Source organism: Mercenaria mercenaria, chromosome 4 (assembly GCF_021730395.1).
Source record: "Mercenaria mercenaria strain notata chromosome 4, MADL_Memer_1, whole genome shotgun sequence".
NCBI lineage: Eukaryota > Metazoa > Mollusca > Bivalvia > Venerida > Veneridae > Mercenaria > Mercenaria mercenaria.
The window spans coordinates 18,505,394-18,520,348 of record NC_069364.1 but is presented as its reverse complement, the minus strand read 5'-3'; positions in this window follow the sequence as shown (position 1 = coordinate 18,520,348).

Genomic DNA, 14,955 nt, shown 5'->3' with positions numbered 1-14,955 from the left:
TACACATATCATAATTGATATACTTTAGTATGTGCATATGTTTTACATCTTCTACATTGGAGCTGCTGTTCAGTTCTCCTTTAATCTGACTTTTTTTAAATATTGCTTTTGTATGCATATTTTTGCTAATACTTTGTAGTGCAGTGTTTTACTACACATCATTTTGAGTAGATTTTGTCATCGGTTAGCATATGTAAATGTACATCGTCATATGAGATTTGTTAAAATAAATGTTTCATTGGCCTCTAATTATTCTTATACTGTGCACATAACTCTGGTATATATTTTTGTTTTACTTATGTACATAGGTAGGACATAATCAAACAAATATCCTGTATATAGTATAAGCTATTAATACCATTTCGCTGTTGCACTCAGTGTATCATTGGAGGTAAAATTTATAGCTCAGTTATTTTGACAAAACTTATAAAAGATAATCAATTATCAAGTCCAATAGTAAAATGGCTAGAATGTCTGTGATAAATACATCTTGATTTTAAAGATTTGTTTAGTTTATACATGCTGCTATTACAACCCTTTTGTAAATATGTATATCAATTACTTGTTTCTCTACTTCCACCATAGGTACGGATGTTATTACCAAGATACAATATTTACTGGATTCCTCTTGGCATTTCGCTGCATCATAAATGTGAAATGTTTACTTCCAGTGTCCAGTTTGCATATGTGTATCATATTCATTCTTTACTTCAGTCTGGCTCTTGCATACATTTTATACAAATATTCATATGTGTGTAGTTAAAATTGCAAAATCATTAAAAGACAGAATTATTGGAGACTACCATAACAAAGCCGAATAACATTGATAACAATATTGCAAAGTCTGTCTAGATTAATTCTGACAAAGGTTTCGTCATTTTTACATAAGAAAAATATAATTTTATATATTCTATTAGTTTCCGGTTTGTCACCTTTTATCTGTACTGTTCAAGTATGAACTTTATTCGAATTTTTGTAAAACGGAAGAAATAAAAGGCATGTTTTTACTTTGTAATTACTTCATAATCATGTATCTTTATCAAAAGGTTCTCGTACAAGACATTTACTCGTACATATATATGTAAATATGCAAATGTTACCTTTTATTTTTATACGTTGTTTTTAAGTTTTCTTTCTAAAGAACAATTGTTATGCATATCCATATATTATAAGTGTAGTTCAAGACCGTTTGTTTGTTTGTTTGTTTTTGGTTTAACGCCGTTTTTCAACAGTATTTCAGTCATGTTTGTTTGTTTGTTTTTGGTCTAACGCCGTTTTTCAACAGTATTTCAGTCATGTTTGTTTGTTTGTTTTTGGTCTAGCGCCGTTTTTCAACAGTATTTCAGTCATGTTTGTTTGTTTGTTTTTGGTTTAACGCCGTTTTTCAACAGTATTTCAGTCATGTAACGGCGGGCAGTTAACCTAACCGGTGTTCCTGGATTCCGTACCAGTACAAACCTGTTCTCCGCAAGTAACTGCCAGCTTCCCCACATGAATCAGAGGTGGAGGACTAATGATTACAGACACAATGTCGTTTATCAAATTGTCACGGAGAACATACGCCCCGCCCGAGAGTTTAAGACCGTTAGACTGTTTCAAATTGTACTTGATAACAATGTAACAACACATCTAAATCTTGAATGAGCAACTGTTACATAGTTACGTCGTGATGTTGCAGCAGTTTTTGTTTTAGTCTTTTTTATATTATGTTATATTTTTGTTTATTTCGCTTAGTTATTACATACTATAAGCATTTTAGTAAATCAAAATTCTATAAGGTCGCGCATTTATATAATTATTTTAAAGGATGTCGGCCATTTAACCTGGATTCGTGGGTTTAGGCCTGACTGGGGTCACAGCCACACTTTCTTATATGTCACCAGTGCTTTTAGGAAGCGGATTCGAGAGTTGTTTAAATAAGCTTGAAGCTTTCAATACATTCGAGTTAAAACAGATTAGTACGAAATAATTTAAAATATATTTCATCGTTATTTGTCTTTCAAATCAGTAAACTCATCTGAAAAGTTATGTTAGAATAATGTCTTCCTGTTTATGATAACTGATAAATATGCCCCTTACCTATACTTACAGTGCATCTGCAGAAGTATTGACGTCATTGGCACATACTAACAAGGATAATATAAGGTATTATCAGCAACTGTTTCATTTTAGCAACGACGTCATTAATAGTTATAAATTGTCCCTCAATATCTACGAAGCCGGTCCACGGTTTCACTGAAAGTCATAATTTACTATTTCATCATCATTTATAGTAATGGCAAACGTTCAATATTGATACATTATGACCATGTGTAAATGTTTTATACCCTTTTTATTTATAATTTTTTTAGAAATACTCATTTCATATCTAATCGTTAAAGAATGTCTGTTTTTATTTACTTTTATCATACACTTTATGTTTTTAGTTTTCTTACGAACAGTCATAAATGTGTTATTTTTTATATAGACACGTTTATATTGTCAGAATTATTTTTAAATATTCTGTTGTTGCAATTTATTATTGGAGCCTCATCATTTTCTTATATTATTCGTTTTTTACTGAGTTTGTCTACATTGTGTTCTACACGAATATCTTATATTTGCATTCTACTGACAGTGCAGTTAATATGTTTCACAATAAAGCGCAAAGTAGATTGTAAGAGTTGACCGAAATTGTCTATATTTAAAATTTATAATATATACAATTATATCCTTAGTATTATTCTCCACGTACTCAGGCGCGGAGTAATTGTGATGGCTTTTTGTGAGTGTAGTGCACTGTATTTCGTAAATGACGATTTTTTCCTTTCGATTTGCAAAATTTCAAATTTTTATTTTCGATGTCTGATCTGGCCCATTTTAATGGCACCTGATTTAACAACAAAAACGAGAAAAATAAGTTTCACTAGAAAAAAAGAAGCAGGAAAGAAATCAAAGAGCAGAAAAGAAAGCAATTTGTGTCGGACATCAGGTGGAAAATTCCTTTCGGTTTCAGTTTGATGAATGCGCCAGAAAGAAGGTTACCTTTTTCGTGTGTAATGTTGTTTTTTAATTTTAATTCAAATATTCATTTATTTTATTGTAGGCATTGTTATTTGCCACATTTATTTCATATGATAGTGGGGTATAGGCCTTTTATTCCAACGGAAATTCCGGATACTGCTTTGTAAAGTTTAAATGTATGCTATTTTTAAACCCACTTTAGTGTGTTATTTTTATTGGTATATATATACAAGTAAGTTTTATACTAGTACTTCTGTATACACATTTGTTTAGGATTGTTGTGCATTTGTTAAGGATTGTGGTATGATGTGTATTGTGTTGTTGCTATGTCGTTGTTTCTATGTATTAAGTTAGTAACACACTCTGCAACTCCTTAAACGTACAAGGCTCTGTCATCTTAATGTAGGCATGGCTATGCGCATTCCTTTTTCGATAATCAACACCAAACGTATTACACAGTACGTACATCTGGAACAAACATCCATAAACAGTGTCTTATATTTTAGTTTTATACTTAAAATTTGATTTTTTTTTCTGTGTTCAGTATTTATGTGCTTTATGTTTTATATGCATAACTATAGTCAACCTTTTTACAAATGTCACCTAACAATAAGGCAAAAACTGGCCTTTGAAAGTTTGAAAGGTGACTTGCCTTTTAAAGTATCCTTGCTCTATTATCTCAATGTAGGTTTCCTACAGACTGACCTTAGCAATATCAGAACAATGGTCTTTCTTGAGAGGTGGCTGATTGCACAACATTGACTTTTGTCCTTCCAAAATACCAGTTGATCAGTATATTACTATATAGTGGTAAAGGTGTTAATAGTAGTGAACTGTTTAGTCAATATTCATTGCTGCGTATTCAGAAGCTGTTCTCCTAAGGAAGAGGTGAAGAAAACAACAACAACAACAACAATACTCTCTAAGGAAACACACCAACGTAATCACTTGGGTTATAATTTTCTTGTTCCTTTAAACTGTGAGTTTCACGCCCGTAGGCGGGATAAAATGATGTTTATTGTGTTTCATTCATTGTACATCTTAGTCCTTCCTCGTCATTTAACTTGGGCCCACATTCCTGATTAGCCATTTATCAGAATAATGGTCTTGATAACATCTGAGCTAAGTTTGAAACTCAGTCATTTCCGATGAACAACTACGTAAGTCTTAATTTAAGCACAACCTTCTGTATGCAATACATCTAATTCCATATACCGGAACTTAGAGGTAACTTTCGCATATGGGTCATGATTAGTCAATAATTAAGTCACTAAATACAACGATAAAAATCATGCTCACACTACAATGTTTTTTCTCCAACATTCATGAAACCCCATTAGACTGTCTGTTTGCCTAGGGTCTACAACAAAGACACCAGTATCGTTATAACATCTTCTGTTCTGTCAATACTACGTACACTGCTTTGTTTGGCGCGGAGTTTCATTTTGCTGTATATTGAAGCAACTTCGTACTTGTCGGCAAATTGTTTACTAAGTTTCTAAACAGTTAAATAAATAGGCAGACGATTATTATATTCTGTGCGAGGAAAGATTGTTTGTTTTGGGTAACATGTTCAAAATAATTAGGGTAGGTAAACTAGTTTGCGTAATTTGGAATTCAGTGATGTTTTGCTTGGTTAAGGTGTTAAAAATGTTTCTTAATTTTTGGCATTATTAAGACAACGTTTTAAAGATTCTTTTAGTTAAGAGTTACGTGATCGTCAAAGCAAATCGTTTCGGGCAATATTCTGTAATAATATATTTCTTTTGCTTATGAAGAATATCTATACAAAGTCAAAACGCCAAATATAGATATGCATTGACTAGATGAAGACTGGCTTCCCACACACTACAACTTGGTAAATAGAAGATGAAATTCATTTAGTTCTTGGATGTCCAGTTTATGAAAACTTGAGAAAAAAATACATTCAGTCGTTTTACAGAATTAGACCAAATATGTTAAAAATGCAGCTTTTGTTTATGTAGGATACTGCAAAATCCTTAGGGACTTAGCAAGTTATGTTTACCATGCTAAAGACGCATGTAGTTATTTGTTGTTGTTTTCAAGAATATTATTTTACAGACAAACATGTATTAATTAAGTGGCCAACAACGTTACCGCCGAGACATGTGCTAAGTTTTTTATGTAAAAGTTGAGTGTTAACGCGGTCCGGGGGCTTTTGAAGATGTGAATGCATAAAATAAGTGTATTTTTGCTATTCCTGCATCAAAATAAAATTACTTAGCTATTAGTTGTTTTTCATTTTCTTTAACTTCATTCTCGTCAAAGAGAGTAAATTTCGGAAACTGATGATGAGAACGTCATTCTATCTGGTGACGAGAACGTGGTTTTTATGCAAAAAAATAGTTTTTAGTACAGATTGAATAAAGCAGTATGATATCTAAATCAGATGTATACAGATTTATGTAATAACTATTCAAGTTATATCATCTTTTCATATGTTGAAGTTAATTCATGTGGAAATAATAAAATTACAGTTCTACTCGAATCTAGTATGGACAAAGAGAGATATCTCGTATAGTACATGCAATATGCCGCTATTATTGTACTACAGATACTTATATATGAGCCGCGCCATGAGAAAACCAACATAGTGGCTTTGCGACCAGCATGGATCCAGACCAGCCTGCGCAGCCGCGCAGTCTGGTCAGGATCCATGCTGTTCGCTGTCAGTTTCTCTAATTGCAATAGACTTTGAAAGCGAACAGCATGGATCCTGACCAGACTGCGCGAATGCGCAGGCTGGTCTTGATCCATGCTGGTCGCAAAGCCACTATGTTGGTTTTCTCATGGCACGGCTCATATGTTGAATGTCATTTCGACCTGCTTCATATGTATTGTACATGATATAACAAAGAGAAATAAACTAAACTATGTTTAACCATCGTCAGGCATTTTATATAAGAAGTAATATTTAGCAGGAACATGTTTTAATACACTAAAACTCAAGTCAAATACTATTCTTTCACGCATGTGTGACTCCAAATTGAAGGTCTACAAGGGATATGCGTCCCACGGAGTAATTTCGGAGTGTACAGACGTCTTATGAGGTATAATGCTAGCCTAATAGCTGACACATTTTATTTGATATAGCACTGTTCTGTTATACTATCTTTTTAGATAAAAAGAAGTTGATCAAATATGGTGGCATTCTTTTTTGGCATCTGTATGTTGTATAGAGTCTAATAACATGTGACGTGACGTTAATATTGCCATGTGTCAATGAAAATTAATATGATGCTTACATATCAGAGTAGACAATATAATATGTACTTATATTCTACAATGTCTATAAAATGTTTTACGACTTAATGTTAGACAAAGCAAAGTCCATTATCAGTCCAACCGAAGAGTCAGGGAAGCGCAAAGGGCTGTTTTATACTGATATACATACATCCCCAATGTGTAAATTATACGAAAAACTACTTTTTTCACTGGATCAGCCCTTGTATTAACGGGAGAAAACTCGTGTGCAAACAAGGCAATTCATGTGCTGTCAATACATGATTTTTATTTTTGAAGTGCTTTGCCAGGGACGTATATATCAATTTCTGCACAGACTGACATCTGGCATCTGTGTCTTGTTTCTTCCTTAATAACTTCTTCTTGTAGCATTAAAGATACAATATAATCCATAGTATGTTTTGCTGTATCAGTTACCAACCCCAAACGAACTGCCCCAAACAATGTACGCACACGCTGCTTCCAGACTTTACTCCCCTTTACGAAGTCAGCCGTTGGTTCAGTTGTTTTCAATAACCGTGAATGTATAAAAATCGCGTGTTACTTGTGCGCTAGTTTGTTTTTTGGACTCATATTAATGATTTGTTAAGTATCAGTCGGTATGTTTATTATCTAATTTCTCGCAGAATTCATATAAATGTTGAAAGCTCGTCGATAGTTCGTAATAAATAATTTTTGAAAAATCCTGCATTGTGCGTTTTTAAATTCACTATGTATACACATAAGAAATAACGCAGTTATTTCATCCATTTTATTTCGTATTCATAGTAAAATACATAGATTTCAAACAGATTCCATTCTGCGTTCTTAGCCGACTAGTGGCGGGGCTGTCGTTGTCTGATTACCACTGACAAAATAACAAAATTATCTTTTAATGACTTATGCAAACATTCGTGTCATTGAGTGTGACATATCGCCTTCAATAGTACCATTTTGTAAATCGACATCTCTTAGAGAAATTTCTTTTCTTTTTTCAACATTTTAGCAAAGCAGAACAACAAATGAAATAAAATAAGAATTTCATAAAATCAAAAAAAAAAAACGAAATTAAGAAAATAAAAAGAGGATGCCAGAGTTCTTTCTTAATCCTTCCAAAGTGCTACACCAAAATTTCATATTTGATAATATGAAGTTACTACATACTACACTGAAAACTGGAAGATTTTTAACAATTGACTGCTACTGCATGACATTCAATTATGAATGTAGCTCTGAATTTAGTAAATCAAATTCATTAGACAAGGATTTTCTACATTCGAAGTAATTCTCTAAAGACAAAATATTTTAGTGAAAGATTTGCTTTGAGTTCCTTTAACCCTTAGCATGCTGGACACGATAGATTCTGCCTTTGTGACCAGTGTAGATCAGGATCAGCCTGCACATACGTGCAGTCTGTTCAAGATCTGCACTGTTCGCTATTCAGTCAATATCTTTTTTTGGTAAGCACCCCTTTTAACAGTTAAAGGTACTGTCCAAATTGAAAGATGGACATATTCATGATAGAAATTTAGCAGGGTCAGGCTTAAAGATATATTATGGCCATTTTTCACTTTATTAACATTACATTGTAACTTATCTCAACATATCATCAAAATTTAATGTATTTAACTTGGCATAATAAGAGGTGTGAAGCGCTGCTTTTACAATTAAGTTTCATGCAGAAACAGTCATTTCTGAAAAAAGAAACTTAGTCGCCATATTACCTATAATTGTGTCGGTGCGACGTTAAACCCAACAAAATGAAATAAATAAAAAAGAAACTACTCGTTTTTTTTGTAACGTTAGTAAAAATACATATCATGGCTTGTTAAGTGTGTGCTATTTCAATTTAACACACTTTACAAACAGGATTTTTTGTGTTAAGGTGGATATGTTCTTATGTTTCAAAAAATGGGGTTTGGGCAAATATAACTTTAACTTTGTTTTAAATAGTGTCACGGTACAGACTTTGTCACGTTAGGGGAGAAAATATTTAAGTGGCCAGGTAGCTCAGTCGGTAGTGCATCGGAACGGTATTTCGAGGCCCCGTGTTTGAGTCCCGGTCTGGCTGTACAATTGTCTCACCCTGTGAGATTTGGCACCCAACGTGGGGCCGTGGTATGCTTGCTTTGACAGTCTTACGACGCTTGCAATATTATATCCCTCAAGTACGAGTGACATTAGCAAAATATTATAAATTCTTGAATTAGAAAATAATGTTGAATGTTACAAGCGATGATAGTTCTATATCTGTTCGAATTAGTTGTTTTGGGTGAAAATTCGGGGGAAAACATGAACGGTAAAATATGACAACAAAATGAAGAATACTCTACAAAGTTAAAAATCCTCAAACGTATCTACCTAGTCATCTCCAAACTCCAACGCAGTGATCTCCCTTGCCGCTTCTCTCATTGATCACAGCCACCACAAATTTCACGTGACCATCACGTGATGTCAGATCGGTTAAAAAATAAACTTATACATTAATATGTCATTATGATATACCAAACTTTTGACAATAACATATCTTGGCCAGCAGGAAAATATTCAAAAGCCTCCATCTGTTTCGGCTTGGGTCAGATGACAGCATTATAATAGTGAACGGCGTCAAAGATTAGCGTCGACATACTCGTTTGTTTACTTTCAGTTTCGTTTCAGGATACTTACCCGCTCGTGTAAATAAATAAATTTTAGCTAAAAACAGTGTGTTGGCAGTGATCAATGAGCGAAGCGGCAAGGGAGATCACTGCGTTGGAGTTTGAGTCATCTCGTGTTCATTTCATTTCAGCCAGGGGAGGTAACTAGAGTCACACTATGGGATAGGTATCTACCAACCTTTTCTCACAGGTAAGAAGAGCATTTTGTGTACATGCCTTTATATTTCTCCATAGTGGCCGTTCCGAATGCAAGACACCCTACAGGCTGTCCGCCGTCGATAAGATCAACGTATGTCAACGGAATTCCGTTGTTCCACAAGAATACGTGCTTACCTCCCTTAGCACCTTAGTAACCCAGAACAGCTGACCAGTGAATATCACTGCAAAAGCAATATTATTAACTTTATCTAACTTTATCTAAAGATAAATCTGTAGACTGACTAGAATTAATCCTCGTCAGCCATTGGGTGAAAATATGGCCCTCGACCTCGTGCTGTAAATGACGTCATGAAGAGCTACATATGGAACAGGATAAAATCAAATACCTTGATAGTAAATTCCTTTTAGTATAATTCTGAATTCAAATGAGTTCTTATACGAGAAAAGCAGATACCGTTACGCTACATGTAAAAACATAAACTGGAAATGTATGCTGTTGTGCTCCTTTGAAAATCATATGTCCTAATTTCTGTTTATGGACATATATTTCCTAATACGCTTTGACGCAAAGACACTTTGTTAGAAATAACCCTTTAAAGAAAGCAATTAATTTCATTTTTCTTTTCTTCTACTATTCATGTGAGGTATTAAAGAATTATCCGGCTCTCGTTACTGTCTCGACAGTCCGCCTGGAACCGGATAGTGCCATATTATTATAATAATATATTTTAGCCAGTTGAATGTTCAACCTGGGAGCTACATGCTGTTCTTTGCTTAGCTTGAAACATAATAACTTACTTCTACAAAAAAATGCTGTTTGCAGTCTAAATTTCAGAAAACTTATGTTCATATGTCTTTCTTATAACCCCGATGAGAGCATCCTTTTCTGCTTTGGTCTCGAGCTGAACAATCTCGCCATCAAAACTGTCAAATTTACATAAAGCCTGCGAACAAAGGCATCAAAATTCTTCATTTTAGATTTAATTTCATTTTATCAACGAATATTTCAGCTACTTTATTCAGAAATTTGGGTTTGACAAAAATTCTGAAATAATTAAAACTTCATTCAAACTTCTAACAAACAAGATAAAGTGTTTAAAACGTCCTTTGCTACCCAGTTATCCTTGCCACATTTGATTAATTAGTAAGTAGTATGTCTAAGTGAGCAAAGGTTTCAATGATATTACAATTTCTATTAGAGTTTCATCTTAAATTTCTGAATTATATTTGTGTTGTGGAAAAAACTGAGGAATAAGGAAACACTATGTACAATAGCAGAGACGAAGTTGTTCGGCATTGGTATAACAACGTAACATCTTCCATTCACTTCAAACCATCCCGCACTACAAAATGCAAGATCACCTGCATACACCACTGAAATGGGAAGACAAGAGCTTGTACTCACTATTTTATTTTATTTTATTTGCCTTATATTATAATTGCTTACTAAAAAAAAGAAGTATAGTATTAGCAGGGTGGGGAAGTTGGCAGTTACTTGCGGAGAACAGGTTTGTACTGGTACAGAACCCAGGAACACTGGTTAGGTTAACTGCCCGCCGTTACATGACTGAAATACTGTTGAAAAACGGCGTTAAACCCAAAACAAACAAAAAGTATTAGCAGGAAAACAAAATTTCATTTGAAACCTAATATATTACTCATCCGTGCACATTTTAATGACGAATTTGAGTTTTTCCTTGAAAAAGCTGTTCATTGAGTAGGTATAATCCATTGGAATAAAGTTCTTTTTACACTACTAAATATATTTTTACCATGACAGTTTCGACAACGGTCTGTTGTCTTCCTAAGAAGTATCGTACTGCGACGATCGGCCTTGTCTGTCAGTTTCCGGTTTCGTGGAAAAGACACAAAATTAATAAAAGCGCAGTAACAGACCAGTCAGTGCAAGAGAATCATATAATAGATTGGGAGGGGCAACCATAGTGGATAAGGAAGCAGATCCGCGAATCATACAAGTTAATGAGGCGATTCATATTCGGAGAGCGGGCACAGTCATGAACAGGGATGAGGGGGGCGTACAGGCTTTCCCACGTCTACAACCTTTTGTTCGTCGTTTCCACGAAACCGGAAGCTGACGGACAAGTCCGATCGTCGCAGTACGATCAACAGACCGTTGTCGAAACTGTCATGGTAAAAATATATTTTAGTGGTGTAAAAGAAGTTTATTCCAACGAATTTGAGTTGCTGTTTTTTTATTATTAATTTCAACGTAAACTTGAAATTCTTATGAGTGGACATGATGAATCTTCACATTCGCAAAGTTAAATTATCTATTTTATTCATACGAAATCTAATTGTAGGATTGATTCAACCGATACACACACAACAGGTATGTTTTGACAGCTGATATAAGATATAAAAAAAACAATTGATAATACATGATAAATGTACGATTTACGTATCCTTTTAATCTCAAGTTACAACATATTGTTCTTACCACCAAGACATAGACTAGTTACAATAATAAATAATCCGGTATTTGTCATATTTACAAATGTTTAAAAGTAAACTTTCATTAATTTGAAACAGTATTTATAATATCTGCTAGATAACAGTACAGATAAGGCAGAAGATGATGAGCTGTGCCATGAGAAAACCAACGTAGTGGGTTTGCGACCAGCATGGATCCAGATCAGCCTGCGCATCCGCGCAGTCTGGTCAGGATCCATGCTGTTCGCTTTCAAAGCCTATAGCAATTAGAGAAACCGTTAGCCAACAGCATGGATCCTGACCAGACTGCGCGGATGCGCAGACTGGTCTGGATCCATGCTGGTCGCAAAGCCACTATGTTGGTTTTCTCATGGCGTGGCTCATGTAACTGCATCATGGCTTTACTTAATGGTATTCCCGTTGTCTGTCTTTTCCGTTGTTCAGTTCTTTATTTCTATTTCTCAGTATATTTTTTCATCTTGTCTTCATCATCATCAGCAACATCACCTCTAGCATCAGCATTTTTTCATTATTATGCCCAAGTGGTCATAATTAAGCCACATTTTGTGACATTTTTAACTTTTTACCTAAATGCTGACACGTGCCTGATAAATGTCCGGCGAAGCACCCAAGATCTTCCTCCATATTTTATTATTTTTATTATTTCTAAAATTGTTGTTATTATATTGTCTACTATAGTTCTGGTTGTTTTGTTATCATTGCTATTCAAATATATTATTATATAATTTTATGTTAATTATAATGCGCTGCGTTCACCTAGGATGTGTTATTGTTGTTATTACTGTCATTATCATCATCGTTGTTATTGTTGCTTTTAATATTATTATTATTATTATTATTATCATTGTTATAATTATTTTATTATTTTTATCTGTTCTATAAATGTCTGGCCATTTTGACCATTTTCCGTCGGCACGTAACGCGTTAATTGCTCGTCTCATACAGTTACCGACGGGGACCTACAACACAGCTCTACTGCCAGCTTCAAATCATGTGGATGTCACATTCCAACTGATGGCTTTAATGTTTTTCAACTTTGTTATTTCCACTGATATTTCGTAATTATATTCGCTATATTTAACTGCTGTAACTGCTAGCAGTTGTAGCAGTTAACTGCTGCATCTGCTGGCGGTTGTAACAGTTAACTTTTGTAACTGGTGGAAGTTGTAGCAGTTAACTGCAAACTTCCTTCTGTATTTTGTATGGGGATGGTGTTAAAAAACTTCATAAGATCTGGTGTCATGGCAATTTTCAGCTGCATTTACGTTTGATTTAAAGTACAGAGGCTGATTTCTGGCATTTTGTTCTAGCGTGTAGCGCTAATATGCCAATACGTGAAATTAGCACGCCAATACAATAAAAACCTTATCTGTCGTATCGACGCACTAATTTGTCGATTTTGGCGTTGTGGCGTGTTCGACAAAACTATTTTATCGTTCTGACATGTTGGAACGACGCCAACACGTCAGAGCCAGTACGATAGAAATACGGTATTTGTCGTAGTGGCGCGCAAATGTGTTGTTCTGACGTGTTGGCGTGCGGTGCTCTTCAAACACGCCGAAACAATAAAAATTAATGTGCCGATACGACAAATATAATTTTTGTTTGTTTCTTGGGGTGTCAGCGCTCTATACAAACGCGCCAATATGCCAGAACAAAAATGGCAGATATCAGCCACTATGAACAAAGATTAAGACCCAGCTTTCTTGAGACACCACATGTTTAATGTTAAATCTTAGTTGTACTTTACGCTTTCATCTTTGATTGTGTCTGACGGAACAGGCGGAGGACTCTATGTTTGTCATATATGTATATTTCTTAAATCCGATAGGGCTTAAGCGAATCTGGCCTTTTCCACCGGGCCCTGAATGGTGTTCTGGATACTCTGTCTTTTGCAAAGACATTCAGAGTACATGCGTTTTAGGTTTTTAAGCTTTGCTTTTTGTATGAATTTACAAAAGCGTTTTTGTGTTTTACATAACTTGCCTTCTGCTGCTATTACTTGAGTCAGTGGTACCTGGCTAACTCTTATTTACACTTTTGTTTACACTGGCGTGTGACTTTGGAACATGATGGGAGTTAGAGTGAGGTTATGTGCACCATAAACTGGTCTAAGCTCCCCAGTGGTGACGTTTTTGTCCTCATTTGTTTTTTATCTTTGTGTGTACGTGTGTTTGTCTATACGTGCTAGTCTTGTGCAGTCCGCATGCTGCGGGCTACACTTTGGGAAGGCTGCGTTTTTGAAACGTAACTTTTCCTGTTGGATATTCATGCAGCGCAGAAAAACACTGATATCCAGCAAGGCGGCTACCGCAAATCCCTAACGTCACGCTAAAGTGTGAGCCACTATGACTGAAAATAAAGGACACGAGCATGCCGAAAGTGCAGAGTCGATGGACATGGCTCGTAATGCTAACAAAGCAACTTATTTTGTAGCAAGCTACAGTAAAAATCTGAACTGATGAACTTGGTGTCATTTCTTGTGAGTTTAGATGGGTATAGACCGCATTTTGGAACGTCTTGCAAATCAGCCAAGAGTCGCTAGCGCTAGTCCTGCCTTTCGATTCGTCAAAAATATATATATTTCATTTACTATCAAGTTTCAATAACGTGGCATAGATACTGGGGGCGGATTTATCCGCTACCATAGTGTTAAGTGTACTTCTGACAATCATAGAATCTTTATTTTATACCTGGTCACATCAAAGAGATGTTTATGCGCTACACAAAATAGTTCCATTCATGAACATTTTGGATGAATTATCAATGATCAAGCAGTCCTAATTTAGCATGTCTCCATTCACACTGACTATTTAGATTCTACATGATCTACGAATGATAAGCCTATAGTTAAATCACTGCTTTCCAGTTGGCAATTTAGATAACTTCATGAGGTACCGTGGAGTTCATCTTAGATTTAAGGCACATTTGTATTTGTTTCTCATACATGTATTTTAATAGTTTGTTATTTGCTTTGTTACAAATAGAGAGTTACAAATAGATCAGAATTATATTATTGATAATTTACACGTGAGGTATTTTAATGTAAAGATGGTGAATATTAACATGCACATTGCGTACTTTTTGTTTTATAAAGTTACATTTTGTAAAGTGACGTAACATTTTTAATAGACAGTTTAACAGTCAGGTATTCTCTGCTCTGTCGTGGTTAATGAATGGCACTGAGGTACAAAATATTGCAACACTTGAAACAGAAAATAAATCTACCATAAATCTGCTTACACCAGATGTCTCAAGGCTTTGATTATTATGCGCTGCGGTCACCTAGGATGTGTTATTAACTTGTTGACATACATAACAGCTTCTAGGGAACAGCCATAATACATTTTATTTGACATTTATTCACTGTTATTAACTCACAACAATATTGTAGGGGTTATATGATGTCACTGAGTCAAAA